This window comes from Mus caroli, unplaced genomic scaffold, assembly GCF_978045245.1.
Source record: "Mus caroli unplaced genomic scaffold, Mus_caroli_1 scaffold_6, whole genome shotgun sequence".
In the NCBI taxonomy this organism is placed as follows: domain Eukaryota; kingdom Metazoa; phylum Chordata; class Mammalia; order Rodentia; family Muridae; genus Mus; species Mus caroli.
This window is the reverse complement of record NW_028227261.1, coordinates 39299751-39316445: the sequence shown is the minus strand read 5'-3', so window position 1 is coordinate 39316445 and position 16695 is coordinate 39299751. Positions and strand designations below refer to the sequence as shown.

Below are 16695 nucleotides of genomic sequence, written 5' to 3'. Positions count from 1 at the left end.
AACTCCAGTTCTAGGGGACCTGACACCCTCACCCAGACAGACAGACATGCAGGCAGAATGCCAATGTAGATATAAAGGAGGTTCAAAGTTCCCTCAATTACCTTAAGAACCCAAGGCTAACCTGGGCTACAGTGAGACTCTAATGCCAACAAAATGCAGGGAAATGTCTCATCTGCCAAACCTGATGACTTGAGTTCGATCCCCAGGCCCACAGAGTAGGAGAGGTTCTACTCTCACAGGTTGTCCTTTGACAACTGTGCTGTAGTACACACACACACACACACACACACACACACACACACACACACACACACACACATACAATCTGAAACAAACTGCATTTAAGTAGTAACTGTAAGGCCTCTTCTTAATTTGCATATTAGCTAAACAATCAACCAGCATTTGTTCATAGTTTAGTCCATCAGGATTAAAGTCGGCTGTGTAAGGGGAGAAAACAAAGTATTTAGTCAAATCAAAGGCAACTCAGATTCTAAAACACTCAATTTTAGAGCTACTAAGATGTGGGAAAACATACACCTTACAATAGATTATGTGTAGGTTAAAATAATTGCTTTCACAGTGAAAAAAAAGAAAAAGGATGTATCCATAAACAGTGCCAAGTGAAGGCTTGAAATGAGAAGGTTCTCAGAAACTCAGTGGAGCAAGAAGTTCCGAGGCTCAGCAGTGGAGAGGGAAGGCTGCCACACGCTGACCTGGTCCCCTAATGCGTTTTCTATTGATTCTACAAGGCGTTCGCAGGAAACACAAATAACAACTACACTCTATGCTTTTCTCTCTTAAGCATAACTATGTTCAGTTTTGTATGATATGTGTGTGTGTGTGTTTAACTAAACAAATATATAATGTGCTAAAAAAAAAAAGATAAAGCCTCGAGGAAGTGGCCAAATTGTTTAAAAATTTAACCTAGTAAAGTATTTTGAAAATGGTAGTTGGATACTATTTCAATACTTGGAAAAAGTAAAAAAAAAAAAAAAAAAATTACCACAATGGAAACAAATTCCAAATGATTTCTGCATCTGTAAATCTGGGCTCAAGATTCCTGGGCCAGTGGTGTGTGTGTATGTGTGTGTGTGTGTGCTTGTGTGTGTGTGTGTGTTTGTTTGTGTGTTTATCTATGAGTCTAGGAGACGGTTTCAGGCATCATCTTCCTTGGTGTTGTATTTTGTTTGTTTGTTTTGGGAGGGTTGTTTTGTTTTTGGGTTTTTTTTTTTTCTTGAGACAGTTACTAAGCCTTATAGCTAGCCCATTAGAGCTGGATGGCCCACCAAGGAGCCTCCTGGGGTCATTTAATTTCTTCCTTTTCCATACAAACCACTCCAATACTACGAACATCAAGATGTACAACCCCTAGTTATAAAGTATTGCAGTGGACTGGAATCCTATCTGGTCTGCTTCAGACTGCTGTTCATCAGTTTCCTTGAAGAACCTTGAACTTCAAGCCTACTGCTCGCCCTGACCAGAATCTGCTGGGGCATTTCCTAAGACTGACCAAACTATGCACAGGAAGAAATGTTTGCAAGACTTTCTAGCCCACAACCGACTTTCTAAAGCTCTCAGGTCGGCCAATTTTCCAGGCTCAGTAAATCGGGCGAGTCAGATTTGTTACCCACAAGCCCTTTCTGCCTTTCCATGTTTGCCTTCTGCAGGACAGCACTTTCCAACATTTCTAAATATCCCCTTAAGTCCAAAACAGTCCTCATTTTCTTGGCCTCTTACTCACAGAGATCCTCCTGCCTCTGCCTCCCAAGTCCTAGGATTAAAGGCGTGTACCAACAGTCCAGTTTCAACTTCCTTCTTATTAACAGAAGGTACCTGAATTTGGCTGCCTCCTCTCATGCTGTGAATCCTTCAGAGTCAATCTGAAGACCTTGTTTTCCTCAGCTTCCTACGGAGCTACTCAACCTCCTATCCCTGGCATCGCTTCTGGCTATGCTGTGTTTTCTGCTTCTAAAATCAGGAATTCAACTTGCTGGCTGCAGTCATCTACTCTTCAGGCTGCCTATTAAGCCTGTTTATCTGCACTCATTCTTCTCTCTCATCAGAGTATCAGTTCTTTGATCCCTTTCTCCTCTTCCTCTTCCTCCTCCTTCTCCTTCTTTTACTTCTTCTTCTTGTTCTCCTTCTTCTTCCTCCTCTTCCTCTTCCTCTTTTCCTCCTCTTCCTCCTCTTCCTCTTCCCCTCCTCCTCCTCCTCCTCCTCCTCCTTCTTCTTCATCTTCTTCTTCTTCTCCCCCTCCCCTTTCTGTCTTGTTTCTCTACTTATCTAGTAGAACATTTCCAGCCCATCATTCCATTTAGTCTCTTTCTTGGACTGTTCCCTTTCCAATCCTGCTTCTGGCTTCTCTTAGCTCTCTGGAAGCCCTTTCATAGGCATGTTGCCCTCCCCCTACCCCACCCCAGCTTCTTCTTCCAGTAAACCTTTAAACTTGGGAGTTTTCTAGGGATCTCTTCTAAGTGTTTGTCTCTGTTTATCCAGCAGTCAGCCCTTATGTGATACAAGTCTTCCTGTAGCTTTAGTTCCTAGAAGCACGTATTTGTTTCTCATAGTCAGACCTGCTGTGGCGGCTCTAACTACTCCTCTGGCTTCTTCAAATGGTTCTCTCCTAGTTACTTTCAATTTAGTATGTCCAGAGGTAAATTCGACATTACCCTTTAAACCCATGTCTTCCCTACATCTTAGGTATCTCTACTCTCTTATTAATGTGCTTGAGATAGGATGTTGCTAAGTAGCTCTGGGTGGTGGGGAACTTGGTGTGTAGCTCAACCTCCAGTAATCCTTCTGCTTCCATCTAATCTTGTGTTAGGAGGGCAAGGCGTGTGCTACCACGCTCAGCTCTCTTGATACCTCAAATGTGTTAATAAACACATACAAGGTTAGACCTGGCATTTGAAACAGAAGCTGTAAAGCTTCACACTGCATTTTATCCTTTCAGGATTGAATATGTTTTATGTATTTACCCATAAATATCTTCTCGTTGATTTATTTGCTTTTTTAATTTTATTTTTTAATCGGTTCCTGTCTTTTTATTAACTCATACACAGTAACTTGTCTTCCAGTTTGTTGAAGCAGTAAGTCAGACAACACTTGCCACAGTAATGCCTATCAGAGTGGCTGGGGATGAAACTCCAGCCCCACACTCGTCAGAAAGACAGTCTTGCTGAAGGCATTTCAACCTCCTCCCAGTATTTCGCCCAGCCAAAATAAACTTCAGTTTGTTCTGCTTGGGAATGCTGTAAGGTGTTGTTCTCTGCCCTGCACAACCATGTAGTCTCAATACAAGATGGAAGGAGGACTCCTTTCGAATGTTGTAGTCAATGTATGGTATCTTCCAGCAGCTTGCCAGCAAAGCGCAGCCTGGGCTAATCAGCACGAATTCTCTCCCTGTCCTTGATTCTGACCTTCATATTTTCTGTGGTGTCCGAGGGTTCGGCCTGGAGCATGGTGGTCTTCTCTGTGGCGAAAATCTGAATCTTGGTAGAACTTAGCAGTTCCCCTGCAGAGGACAGATCACAAAGTCATCGTCATCATCGCTGCTATGTATCTCCGGCTAGTCTAGAGCTCACTGTGTAGCCCAGACTGGTGTCAAACTCATAGTAGTCTTCCTGCTTCTACCTCCTAAGTGTTGGGTTTCTATGTGTGTACCACCAGCTTCTCTCCATATTTAAATAATCACCAAGACTTGTTAGTTTTATCCCCAAACTATTTCTCACTATTCTCTACTTTCTCCAGCCACCAACCTGGTCCAGGTCATTATTAATCACTTACATTCAACAAGTTTTATTCAACCCCATAGTCCAACTGATTATGTGGTTTTTTTTCACTCTATCCAATATTCACTGTGAGCCATGCACTCTAAGGTTCTAGAGCAGTTCTTTCTTTCTAACACTGTGACTCTTCATGCAGTTCCACATGCTGTGGTGACCCCAATGATAAATTACTCTTTTTGCTACTTCATAACTGTAATTTTGCTACTGTTATGAATCATAACGCAAGTATCTGATATGCAAGGTATCTGATATTTGATTGTTACCCACAGGTAAAGAACCTTTGTTCTAGAATATAGTGTTTCTTTTTAAAAAGGGGTTTTTATGCTTATGCCTGTATATGTGTGCACCATGGTTGTACCTGGTACTGGAGGAAGCCTGAAGATGTCATCCATTTCCTGGAACTGGAGTAACAGAAGGTTGTGAGTTGCCATGTGGGTCTTGAAGACAAGGAAATGTTCTTAACTGCTGAGACATCTCTGTAGTCACAGAATGTAGTGTTTTAAAGAGCTATTTGCTTAAATCATTTAAATACCTGATTTTGGCTGGACATAATGGCACAGCCATGTAATTCCAGCACATAGGAAGTGAAGGCAGGACACTCACAACTTAAAAGTCATTTTTGGCTACAGAGCAAGTTCAAGGCCAGCCTAGACTAACTGACAAAAAATAGATAGATAGATAGATAGATAGATAGATAGATAGATAGATAGATGAATAGATAGATAGAGGAATGAATGGATATATAGATGAATGGATGGATGGATGGATGGATAGATAGATAGATAGATAGATAGATAGATAGATAGATAGATAGATGAATAGATAGAGGAATGAATGGATATATAGATGAATGGATGGATGGATGGATAGATAGATAGATAGATAGATAGATAGATAGATAGATAGATAGATAGATGATAGTCTAGAATTATTCTCCTATTGTGATAGATAATTTTATATATCAGCTTCACTGGCCTCAAATTTGCTCAGATAGCAGGTAAATCTCTGGAAGTGTTTATAGGAGGGATATTTCTGGAAGACTAATGTTAGAATGAGTAGATTGTGTGTTATAGTTTTATATAGACTTGAGTGTTTCCCCACAGCATTGGTTCATGTGTTAAAGGTTGAAGGTTGAGTCCTCAGTTTGGTGCTATTCAAGGTCATAGAACCTTTAAGAGGGACGTCTAATGGGAGGAAGTTTGGGGTATGCCTATGGAGGGGATATTGGGATCCCAGCCCAGTCTTTCTTGCTTTCACTGCCATGAGGTGATCAGCTTCATCTGACATGTTCTCTCACTGGGATGTATGTAAAGGTAACTTTTATTCACCTGAAGTAATTGTTGTCTCAGAGGCTTACAGCCCCCATCTGCTAACCTAGGCTTTGTCCTGGAAGCTTCTAGCCTCTTCCATACAATCTACTCTAGGATTAGAATGCTTTCAGTCTCTGAGACTTACTGATGATTAAGCTCACCCTTTCTAGCTCTTTCTGAACTCTGGCTGGGTAGTTCAACTCAGCTGTTCTGGCTCAAATTCCTCTTCAAGCTGACTGATTAAATTCTCTTGGCCTCTGACTTTTTGCTCTGCTTGGCATCAAGCTAACTCTGGAAATATGTTCTAATCTTCTGGCTCCTTCTCATTTTGTGGCTCATTCTTCCTTTACTTATGTCTAGCTTGTTCTCTCTTCAATATGTCTATAAAACTCTTCCAGCAAAACTGCCTCCTCTTCCTTTCTCTCTCTCTCTCTCTCTCTCTGTCTCTCTCTCTCTGTCTCTCTCTCTCTCTAGTGGTCTCTCTTTTCTCTTTCTTCTCATGAGAGTTGGACATATCCTATCCTGTCAAATCTTTCTCTGATTCATCACTTTGCCTGCCACTCAGTTAGACATCACTTTCAAACATAGGTGTTTCCTTCTACAAACTAACTTTACCTTCATTATTTGGGACTAAAGGTGTGTAGTAACGGCTGAGCCACACCACAACTAGAAACAGGTTTTTCTAGGAAACAGCACAATCTTGGGGTTCACAGTGTGGTTTAATATCCTCCAGTTGATGTGGTTTTGAATGCTGGCCCAAAATCTACAGGCATCAACAGTATGTTAAAAAATGTTTTAAAATTGTAAGCCAAAATAAACCTTTCTTCCTTATAAATTTATCTCAGGTACCTGCTATAGTAAGGGAAAAGCAGCTAACATACCAGTGTGTGTGGGCGCCAGACAATCCATAGACAGTGAGAGTGAAACAGAAGGTGGGAGAATATAAAATGTCTGCCTCTTTCCTTGAGGGGAGATCTTCTCTTGCCCCAGATATAAGAATTCCATATCCTCATGTGTAGCATTCTGGAACATACAACATTGGCCTTACAGTTCTCAGACTGAAGCACACTGCTAGCAATCCTGGTTTTCCAGCTTGCAGAGGGTAAAACAGAGAACTTTGCAACCTCGATAATGATGTAAATCAATTCCCATAGTAAATTTCCTCTTAAGCATATACATGCATTCTATTGGTTCTATTTCTCTGGGGGATTTAATATAGGCTGCCAATCTACTGTCCACATGAGAAATCTCTTTACACTTTTTTCTTTTCCTCTTTTCCTGCCTCCCCCTTTCTCCCCCACCCCTTCCTCCTTTCTCTCCACTGTATTTTTAAAATGCAAATCTGATTTTTGTCACCACTTGATGCAAGGATCAAACTAAATTAAGTATAGGAAGGACTTAGAAAGTACCAGGTACACAATAGTCACTCTATGCAAGTAGGGGAGATACAGTGACTAACTTGGCAAATGGTTTTGGAATATCTGGCCAGTCACGAAAGAAAGAAAGAAACAAGGAGACAAAGAAACAAAGACCTATCACTATCTCATTCCTTAGACTCAAAGGGAAAAAAAAGAAGACCACAAAAATACTTGGAGAAAATATGTTAAAAACAAAATACTATATAATCTTGAGGTGAAATGAGGCTTTTAAGACATGTCCCCAAATCCAGAAGATATAAAATACTACCTACAAACTGGGGTTGGCGGGTGGGAGGTGCATGCCTTAAGTCCCAGCATTCAGGAGGCAGAGGCTGATCTCTGTGAGTTCAAGGCCAGCCTAATTTAGTTCCAGGACAACCAGGGCTACACAGAGAGACCCTGTCTCAAAAGAACAAAAAACCAAAACCAAACAAAACAAAACAAAGTACTAGGGACAAACATATATAAACATCTTGTATACTAAAAGGGTCATAAATTATCTCAAAGGACAACAAACAGAGATCTTTTTACTGTTAAGTTGAGAAGCTGTAATAACCAATAGAAAAACCACCCATAAACTGTAGGAAAAATTTAAATTGCACAAATAGACAACGTACAACATAAGAACTACAAGCGATCATAGAAAAAAATCATAAACCTCAGAAGGAAAAATATGAACAAAACGAGGTATTTATATGTCTGCACAATTAGGAAAACTGACTCTGCTCATTATAGGTACAGAAAGTGGGTAGTTGGGTAAAAGCACAAACTTGGAACTAGTCTAACAATGGGTTAGCACAATATAAAATGTGTGTGCCTTAGTACAGTAATCTCACTCCCAGACATTTCAACATTTGAATAATTCAAGATAGACATGTACCAAGAATGTTCACTGCATAATTTATAATAAGATTAGAAATAAATACTTACCAAAACACAGCTCGTGCCTGTAACCCAGAACTTTGGAGGTGGAGACAGGAGAATTAAGAATTCAAGGTCATCCTATATAATGACTTGCAAACTTCATAAGTTACATGCGACTCTGTCTCAAAAATATAAATACATAAATAAACAGACAAATAAATAAGTAGAATGTATCAAAACAATCCTAGGGTTTTTTTTAAGTGATCTGATGCTGTTTTTTAAAGATCATTTTAATGTTTTTAACCATGTGCACACAGCACAGGAGCTGACAGATGGAGATGTTGGAGCCCCCTGGAGCTGGAGTCACAGATGTTTCTGAGCTGCCTCATGGTGACGCTGGGAACCAAAGTCAGATCCTGTGCAAGAGCAGCAGACAATTGTCACCGTGGACCATCTCCAGCTCCGCAAGCCTGTTTATTGATGCTAGGAATAAAAGAAAATGAAAGAGACCAAGATGTGGTTCCTTCTCCTATATGATCTGCAGAGTCAGAAAGATACTAAACAAATAAGCAAAGAAATAAAATACTCTGGAGTAGCAAAATATCCCTTAGAGGAGCCCTCCTGTGAGAGATGCTGTAACATAGTGACCAGAGCAGAGGTGGCCCTGGTAAGCTAAACCCATAAATCTTCTAGAGGGGGTGGGTAGAGTAGGGCAGGGTAGGACAGAGGTGGACCAGTAAGTTTTAAAATAGACTAGGAAGTCTTTTACATATTAGCAGCTTGAACATATATGGAAACGATAAAAGTCTCAACTGTCTGTGACCCCAGCTTCAGAGCGTTCAATACTTCTATCTGTGAGCACCCATACTCATGTCCACATAACAGCACATGCATAATTAAAATATTAAAAATTAATCTTTTTCTTTAAAGCATCAGATCACTAAAAATGTACCAGGGTTGTTTTGGTAAACTATAGCTACCAGGACTATTAACCTGGGATTAACTGAAACAGCTTTCTGATGGTATTAATAAGGATCACTCTACCTGATTAAGGTGTGAGCTACAAGGGCCAGAGAGATGGCTCAGCAGTTAAGAGCACTGGCTATGCTTCCAAAGGACATGGATTCAATTCCCAGCACCCACATGACAGCTCACAGTTGTCTGTAACTCTAGTTCCAGAGGACCTGGCACCCTCACACAGACATTAGCATTGGGAGGTACAATTCCCTTAATTAAGCCACTTATAAAAGAGACCTTAGGCAAAACATCAAGTACATCTTGGAGAAAAAAAAAGATGTCAACTATACATACAAGCCAAAGAAGACATTCCGAAGCAAACAAGGGCTTAGAACATCAAAACTGTATGCTCTCTTCCCTAGAGAGCTACTTAGGATGGACTCAAACCAGCTAAGAGGGATGAGGGTCAAGGAACTAAGGGAATGCTCAGCTTCAGAAACGATTGTGCAGTGACCCAAGGGAAACTCAGGAGTCTTGTTCTTTTTTTATTTTTTAGATATATTTATGGAATATAAGTATATATGAGTACACTTGTAGCTATCTTCAGAGACACCAGAAGAGTGCATCGGATCCCATTACAGATGGTTGTGAGCTACCATGGGGTTGCTGGAAATAGAACTCAGGAGCTCTGGAAGATCAACCAATGCTCTTAACCACTGGGCCATTTCTCCAGTCCCATGAGTCTTATTCTTGGCCTGATCGTCCTTCAAATTCGATAGCAAGGGAGACATTTGGATAAACGCTTGCCAATGGTTTCCAATGGAAGCTGAGATGGTAGACACTCCCTATCAACCGTATTAAGGCTTTGCAGCTAACAGGCAGTGGCGTAGCTTTCTGTTACAGACTAGGTGCTTGTGTAACTGGTTCCTCCTCCTCCACCCATCACATATTGAAATCAAACTCTCCACTGATTAGCATTGGGAGGTACAATTCCCTTAATTAAGCCACTTAGAAAAGAGACCTTAGCTCTCCACCAAGGACAGAATAAGAGCTCATGTGTCTGTAGCATTGGCGGGCTGCAGCTCTGTCCTCTACAGATCCTCAATGAACCCCAACCAATTCCACACCCTGACTTCAGCCTCCCAGACTGGGAGAAATTATTTTGTTGTCTTCTATAAGTCATTCAACTGCGGGTGCTTCATTTCCACAGCAATGGTGCATGAGCAGTGTTTGTTGAGGTGATGTCTTGTTACATAGCCCAAGTCCCAGGTTAGCCTTGAATTCCACGTGCCTTAGGCTGGCTTTGAATTCCTGATTCTCCTGCTTTAGCTTCATGAGTGCTCACAGTACAGGCAAGTGCTACCACATCCAGCTTCTATGATGCTTTGTAATAACAGCCCAACTTTGGACATTCATTCATATAGCTTGTTAAAACTGGCCTAGCCTTATGGAAAGTGTGTATTGCTGTTGTTTTAACTTCATTTCTTTAGTTAAAAGTGAACGTGAGAAATTTTTCAAATGTTTGTTGGAAATGTTAATATTAGGCACATCGTCTGTGGCTTTCCTAATTCCTATGCTTTAATCATGAAGGGAAGGTTATTATTGTTGTGCTCTCTATTGGATTCTTGCAGTATTTGTAACTGTTAACCCTTTAGTCACTACAGATATTGAAAATGTGTTACTCCACTCTATCGTGTCTTTTAATTTTGTTTATTGTGGTTTTAACTCTATAATTTAATTTTAAAATTGTTTGCTAAACTTAGATTTTAGGTCTTACTTTAAAAAACAAAACAAACAAACAAACAAAAAACTTTTCACAAAGTGGTGGTGGGACATGCCTGTAATCCCAGCATTCAGAGGCAGAGGCAGGGGGATCTCTATGAGTTTGAGGCCAGTCTGGTCTACAAAGTGAGTTCTAGAACAGCCAAGGATACATAAAGAAATCCTGTCTTGAAAAAAAAAGAAGAAGAAAGAAGGAAAGGAAGGAAGGAAGGAAGGAAGAGAGAGAAAGAGACAGAGAGAGAGAGAGAGAGAGAGAGAGAGAGAGAGAGAGAGAGAGAGAAAGAAAAGAAAAAAGGAGCATTTCCACCACAAGGTTTATTTGTTTATTCACTTTTAACTTTTTGTGCATCGGTGTTTTGCCTGCATGGATGTCTGTGTGAGGGTGTCAGATTGTGGAGTTACAGAGACAGCTGCGAGCTGCTGTGTGGCTGTGTGGGTGCTGGAATTCGAACCCCCGTCCTCTAGGAGAGCAGGCAATGCTCTCAACCACAGAGTCATCTCTCCAGCTCCTCAACCACAAGGTTAAACCACACCCTCTGATTTCTCTTCCCTCACAGTTTCGTCCCTCCATTACCTTTTTAGGTACCAGAGTCCTATAAGCCAAGATTATACATTATAGATGATCGGGCTTGAGTAGGCGCTGGAGAGATGGCTCAACAGTTAAGAGCACTCACGTTGAGCTCACAACCACCCATGACTGTCAGCACCAGGCAATCTGATGCCCTCTTCTGTCTACCACAGGTATCTGCACATTCAGATACACACATGTACATAAATAAGAATTAAGCATGATTAGATGATCAACCTCACGATGGACAAATAGAAAGCACATACCAGAATGCCAGCCGATATAAAACAAAGATACAAGTCTCAATGAAGACAACTTTTTGTTGTTGACCAGAGTAGGAGACCTTATCAAAGGTCTCAGTCTATAGATATCTATAAAATAAGATTAGCAAAGTGGGTAAGGGCTGGAGAACCGGCTTGGCAGTTAAGAGCACCTATTGTTCTTGCAGAAGACACAGGTTTGATTCCCAGGACCTACTTGACAGCTCACAAGCACCTGTAATTCCAGTCCCAGGAGTTCTGGCCTACACGGACACCAGGCATGGAGGTGGTACACATACACATGTGTATACAAAACACTCATACACATAAAATAAATACATCTTTAAAAATTAAAATTAGCAAACCAATACCCTCATAGAATTTCCAGAATTAGTAAAGAAGAGGAAGAAGAAGAGGAGGAAGAGGAAGAAGAGGAAGAGGAAGAAGAAGAAGGAGGAGGAGGGGGAGGGGGGGAGGGGGAGGGGGAGGGGGAGGGGGAGGGGGAGGGGGAGGGGGAGGAGGATGTTTCATCCGTATCTAAAATGAGAGGAATGCTGGTATCTAAACTAGATTCCTGTGACCTATGTGGGACAGGACAGCTCTTTGGGCAAAGGGAATAAATGGCCCTAAGACTCATGACGGAGACCTTCATAGCCCTCACTTCTAGTGCCTTTCCCCATGGTCAGGATGCAGCTAGCTGAGGGCTATCTCTTTGCCTCTCACTATCTACCAAGTTGCACTATAGATCTGCTGAAGCACTCTTTCCTGAGGGTCATTGCTCAAGTCAGAGAGCAGTTCCCAAGGGCCCAGGAAGCTTGGAGGCCCTTTCATCACCTGTTGATTAAATTAAGTTCTCCCAAGGACTTCTCGATTGGTGAGTTATGCACAATCACTATAGTAGTTTCATCTGGGAAAATAAGACAGACTGGGGAGATGGCTGAATAATACATGACAATGTATGTCACAAGGAAAACGGATGGGACAAGGGTTAGTGAAGGTTTTTAGGGATGTAAGTGAGAGATGCAGGGGATAAGGAGGAGCAGATGGTCAGTCACATGCTGGGGAGAGCTGGAGCCCAGGAATAGGCAAAGACAGTGAGGCCCGGGAGACTAGGCAGGAAGTAGTAGCCACAGTCATCACAGACAATGCCAACCCTAAATTCTGGATCTGTAACCAATTCTCACTGTCCCCAGTGTGCAGCCTAACCCCTGGAGGGCCTGTATTGGATGAACACTAAGCAGTTAGTTTCAAGGAACATAATACTTTTCAAGTGAATTGGTACTTTCAAGGACTTAAATTTTGGGGGACAAAATATTACTTATCTTGTTAACTTGCCAATATTATTAACTTGGCTTAGTAGTATTTTTCTTAGCAATAATAGAACCACTTACTGAGGTTCCACAATGATATAATCCTGATGGTGACTCTATACTGATAAGCAAAGCAAGCTGCAGAAAGTTTTCAGAGACAGAGAATGACAGCCCGGACATTAAAAAGCACAACACAAATTCTGAGACATGACCCAGGTACAAAGTCACATGCCTGTAATCCTAGTGCCCAGGAGGCAAAGACAGGATGACCAGGAGTTCAAAGCCATCTTCAGGTATGAATTTGGTTTGAGGCCAGCCTGGGCTAGATGAGACCTGGTCTCAAAGGAAAAAGTAAAGAGGGAGAAATAAAATTTATTATATCATTTTTCTGAAAACGATTATTTTCATTCTCATGATGACAAAACTTGAGCCATAGATAAGGTATAATAATGGTCTTTGAATTTCTTGGCCATATACACCTCTTAGTTAAAATAATACATATACTGTTTCCTATCTGTGTAGATTTATTTATAAATTGCCACAATCAGTTAATAACTTAAGGTACAACATATTCATGGGAAGAGTCTTTATGATGTTTCTAAATGCATAATGCTTTATTTATTGATTTAATTTTTTTAGGCTGGGTCTCACTATGTAGCCCTGGGGTGGCCTAAAACTTGCTATGTTATATAAACCAGTCTAGCTTCAAATTCTCAGGTCTGCCTGCCTGTGCCTCCCAAGTGCTAGGATTAAAGAGTTGTACCACCGTTCCCCCTCTCTGCTTTTTAAAGAAAGCAAGAAGGTTTCCTCAATACACTCCACACAGCAGTGGGCATGGCAGCAACAGAAGTCCCTTGGCCAATACTCTTAATAATTTCAGAAGAAAGCCCAGTGGTGAAGGCACATGCATTTGATCCCAGCATTCAGGAGGCAGAAACAAGCCAATCTCTGTGAGTTCGAGGCCAGCCTAGTTAGTCTACAGAAAAAGTTCCAGGACAGCCAAGGCTATACAGAGATACCCTGCCTCAAAAACAAACAAACAAACAAACAAACAAACAATAAATGTAAGAAGATTGCTGGCTTCTTAATGGGTCTGATTAGCTTGTAGCTTTTTTGATCTGCTTATCTAACTAGGGGGTCCTAGAAGTTGAGATAATTATTTGTTGTTATATTTGTTTGTTCGTTCATTTTGGTTCATTTTCAAGTCATCCCTCCCCCAGGAATTTTTGTAAATCAACCATCTGTTCTAGTTTGCATCATCACAAGCCACTCCCCTGGGCAAAAAGGTGAGCAGCATTGTCATTAGCCTTTATGTCGTTGAGGTCTTTGGGAGCTCAGAAAGAAAAATACTCCAGAGTGTGCCCCCTTACACCTGTAGTGGAGAGCACTTGGGGGCCATCAGGAAGAGGCTTTCTCAGAAGTCTCATTACCTTCCTAAAGACCAGATCTACCAACAGGAGCACAGTGGGCCTCAGATGTCTTACTGAAAGTTCATGAACCAAGGGACGGCATCACTTACCCTGCAGGGGAAGAGCCTGATAGTCAAAGCCCAAAGGAGCTTTACTCCAGACTGTTATCTGTTTCCTACTCTCCTTCTCTCCCCTGCTATCCCCTGAACCTGCCTGCAGCCTTGCCTTCACTCTCCACTGTAAAGAGGGCATTGACACCCCAGTCATCTGATCCTTTTTAAGTTTCTTGTGTGCACCTATGCATACATGTGTTTTCTCCTATCAGTCTGCCTACTGTCTATTTGTTTTAACAGATAAGGAAACTTGATTGGGAAAACCTGCATTTCTCTGCATCCCCGTGTCCCTTCAGAGTGCATTTATCTCTACCATGACAGGCAACCCAATGACTTGCTATGTGAGGGTGCTTGTCCTGACATGTGTATTAATCGGCAAAACCCGACTTCACCTTTTTTACATTAGGAATAGATACACAGTGTAGTTCTAGCTGAGATTTCCTTTTCTTGCCTAAGGAAGTATCTTTGGAGAACACCTAGCCTATAGGATTGCTTCAGATATATGGCCAGAAGTCTTCAAACTGGTGCCATCCTTCTTAATTCATCCTTAATTAAGGATGTTGTTCTCAGCCCTGCCTGAACAGGTGGTCCTGGTTGTTTTGATTTTTTGTGTTGTTGTTGTTTGTTTGTTTCCAGATAGACACAATTTAGAGTTATCTAGGAAGAGGGACCTTAATTAAGAAAATATCTCCACCAGGAATACAGACAAGTCTGCAGGGAGTAGTCTTGATCAATGATGAACCCAGGAGAGCTCAGACCACCCTTGGGCAGGTGGTCCTGGGTGGTAGAAGAAGGCAGGCTGAGCAAGCCGTGGCCAAGCAGTAAGCGGCATCCCCTTGGCCTCTGCATCCGTTTCTGCCTCCAAGTTCCTGCCCTGCTTGAGGACCTGCCTTGGCTTCCTTCTGATGGGCGGTGACCAGAGCACCAGCATAGCAGATTAACCTACTCTGCATGTGGGATCATAGTGTGGTCCTTCTCAGTTTTAAGGCCCTAGAACTCAACCCTGCTCATTCATATTTTTCTGTTGGCAACCATAAGAAGAGGTAGAATCTCAAATGGACTTGTTTATGGAGGTGACTTTCAGAAGAGACCGTGTGTCACTGAAGTGGGAGCTTGTGGCCCTAGGACTTATCTACATCCACCCAATTAGGGGCCACATTTCCCTCACATGCCTGACATATGGCCACACCATTGCTCCTCAGGGTTAGGGCCAAGTACCTGGTTGTCTCCCTCACTGGTGTGGCTACTGCATGGAGCATCTAGGAGGTGACAGGCAGGAGGGTGGGAGGAGGCAGGCCCCGCCCCCAGGGCCTGATGATTTAACTTAGGGGTAGCATGTCTTGGCTACAAAGAGTGTTGCTAAATCCTTAGGCCCAGGTGGGTCCAGGGGTGTAAAAGGAGTGGCATCAGTCACCTCTATATAAATGTGGGGGGTCACACAGTCTTGGCATCTCCTGCAGAATGACCTAATTGAAGACTGTCTGAGAAACCAAGAATTGCTGATGTAGACAATACCAGCCAATCAGGAACTGCTGCTTAGAGGAGATGCTTTCTAGGGACCGATGGGGCATGGGTGAAGGGTATTAAAGGAGCTTGCAGCAGTGCTCAGATGAGCTGACTGCAGCGTTTCTCTGCTTCTGGAGTCTGTGTTGTTGATTCTGTGCTACCTCACCTCCAACTCCACCTCACCTCCAATCCCAAGGGTAGGTAGGATTGGGCAGTGAGTGGTCCAGGGCACAGGCAGCACAGAGGTGCATACCACCCTCCCACCTTACTGATAACTTGTCCTTCCCAACCTCTTCTGCAGGTGACTGATCCCTTCCATAGGTGCCCCAGACTCTGCTTGGAAAATCGAAAGAGGTAGTCATGACCCCTGCTACTCACTGATATAACGTCTGCTCCTGTCAAAGGACATGTTAGGCAGCCCCTGTCTCTGTGTCCCTGCACACCAAAAGGCTGAAGATTATTCTGTTGTGTGTCTTGAGACAAGGTGTCATGTAGCTCATGCTGGCCCAGGACTTGCTATATAGCTGATGGCCTTGAACTCCTGATTCTTCTGCATCTTCTTCCAAGGTACTGCCCTGTCTAGCTAAGATCCGGGATCTTTAATATCTGGAAGTCAGCCATTCCCTTCCGTGACACATTCTGAGGTAGAGTTGCGTGAACTTGACCAGAAATCTCAACACTATGTTAATGAACCACCCCTAACCTAAATAAAGCTTCGTTCCAAGTCTCTGCCTTCCTCTCTTTGAATACCTTGCAAATTTACTCTCAAATGCCCAAGGTGAGCACAAAAAAGGAATTCCTACCCTCAGCCCCTTCACAGTTCATTGACTATAGCAAGCTACAGAGGCAGATACTATCCTTATAATATCTTATATATAAATGAGAAGCTGAGTCATGAGAAGTTTATCTTTATCTGAAGTCAGCCTGAGTCACCTGTGTGAAGAGGTCACCTGGTTGACTGTGAACTAGTATCTGAACCCAGGCAGTCCTCCCCCAGAGCTCTGCTCTTCATCACTGCATTCAGCATGGTAATCAACTTGACCTAGACAACCAATGCTTCCATAGTTGTCATACAGCTTGTCCCTGAGCACGTTAGGGAACCTTATTGATCTGTGTCCTACAGGCTACACAAATACTGTCTTCTCCCCAGCTGCCTTTCAGCCAAATTGCTTCTCCCCTAAAGACCTTCTTACATGGAAACTCTGGACTGCTGCTTCAAATGCCCTCCATTGTGATCTTCCTCAGGGCCCTTGGGATCCCCATGGATACCTTCATTGGTGGTCCTGTCTGCTTTCAATGCTATTTCTTCACACTCCTTAAGGGGACACCTGTGGTGCTCCCTGGATGAATGTTTACTCCTCTTTCTGGAAGGAAGATGAAAGCAAGCAAGGAGAGCTGGGTACACAGACA

General features: G+C 42.4%; 1 pseudogene; it reads right to left on the bottom strand.

The window, feature by feature from the left end:
- Nucleotides 1–3047: 3047 nt before the first annotated feature.
- LOC147004226 (ubiquitin-ribosomal protein eS31 fusion protein pseudogene) overlaps nucleotides 3048–16695 on the bottom strand; it is a 37199-nt pseudogene continuing 23551 nt past the window's right edge.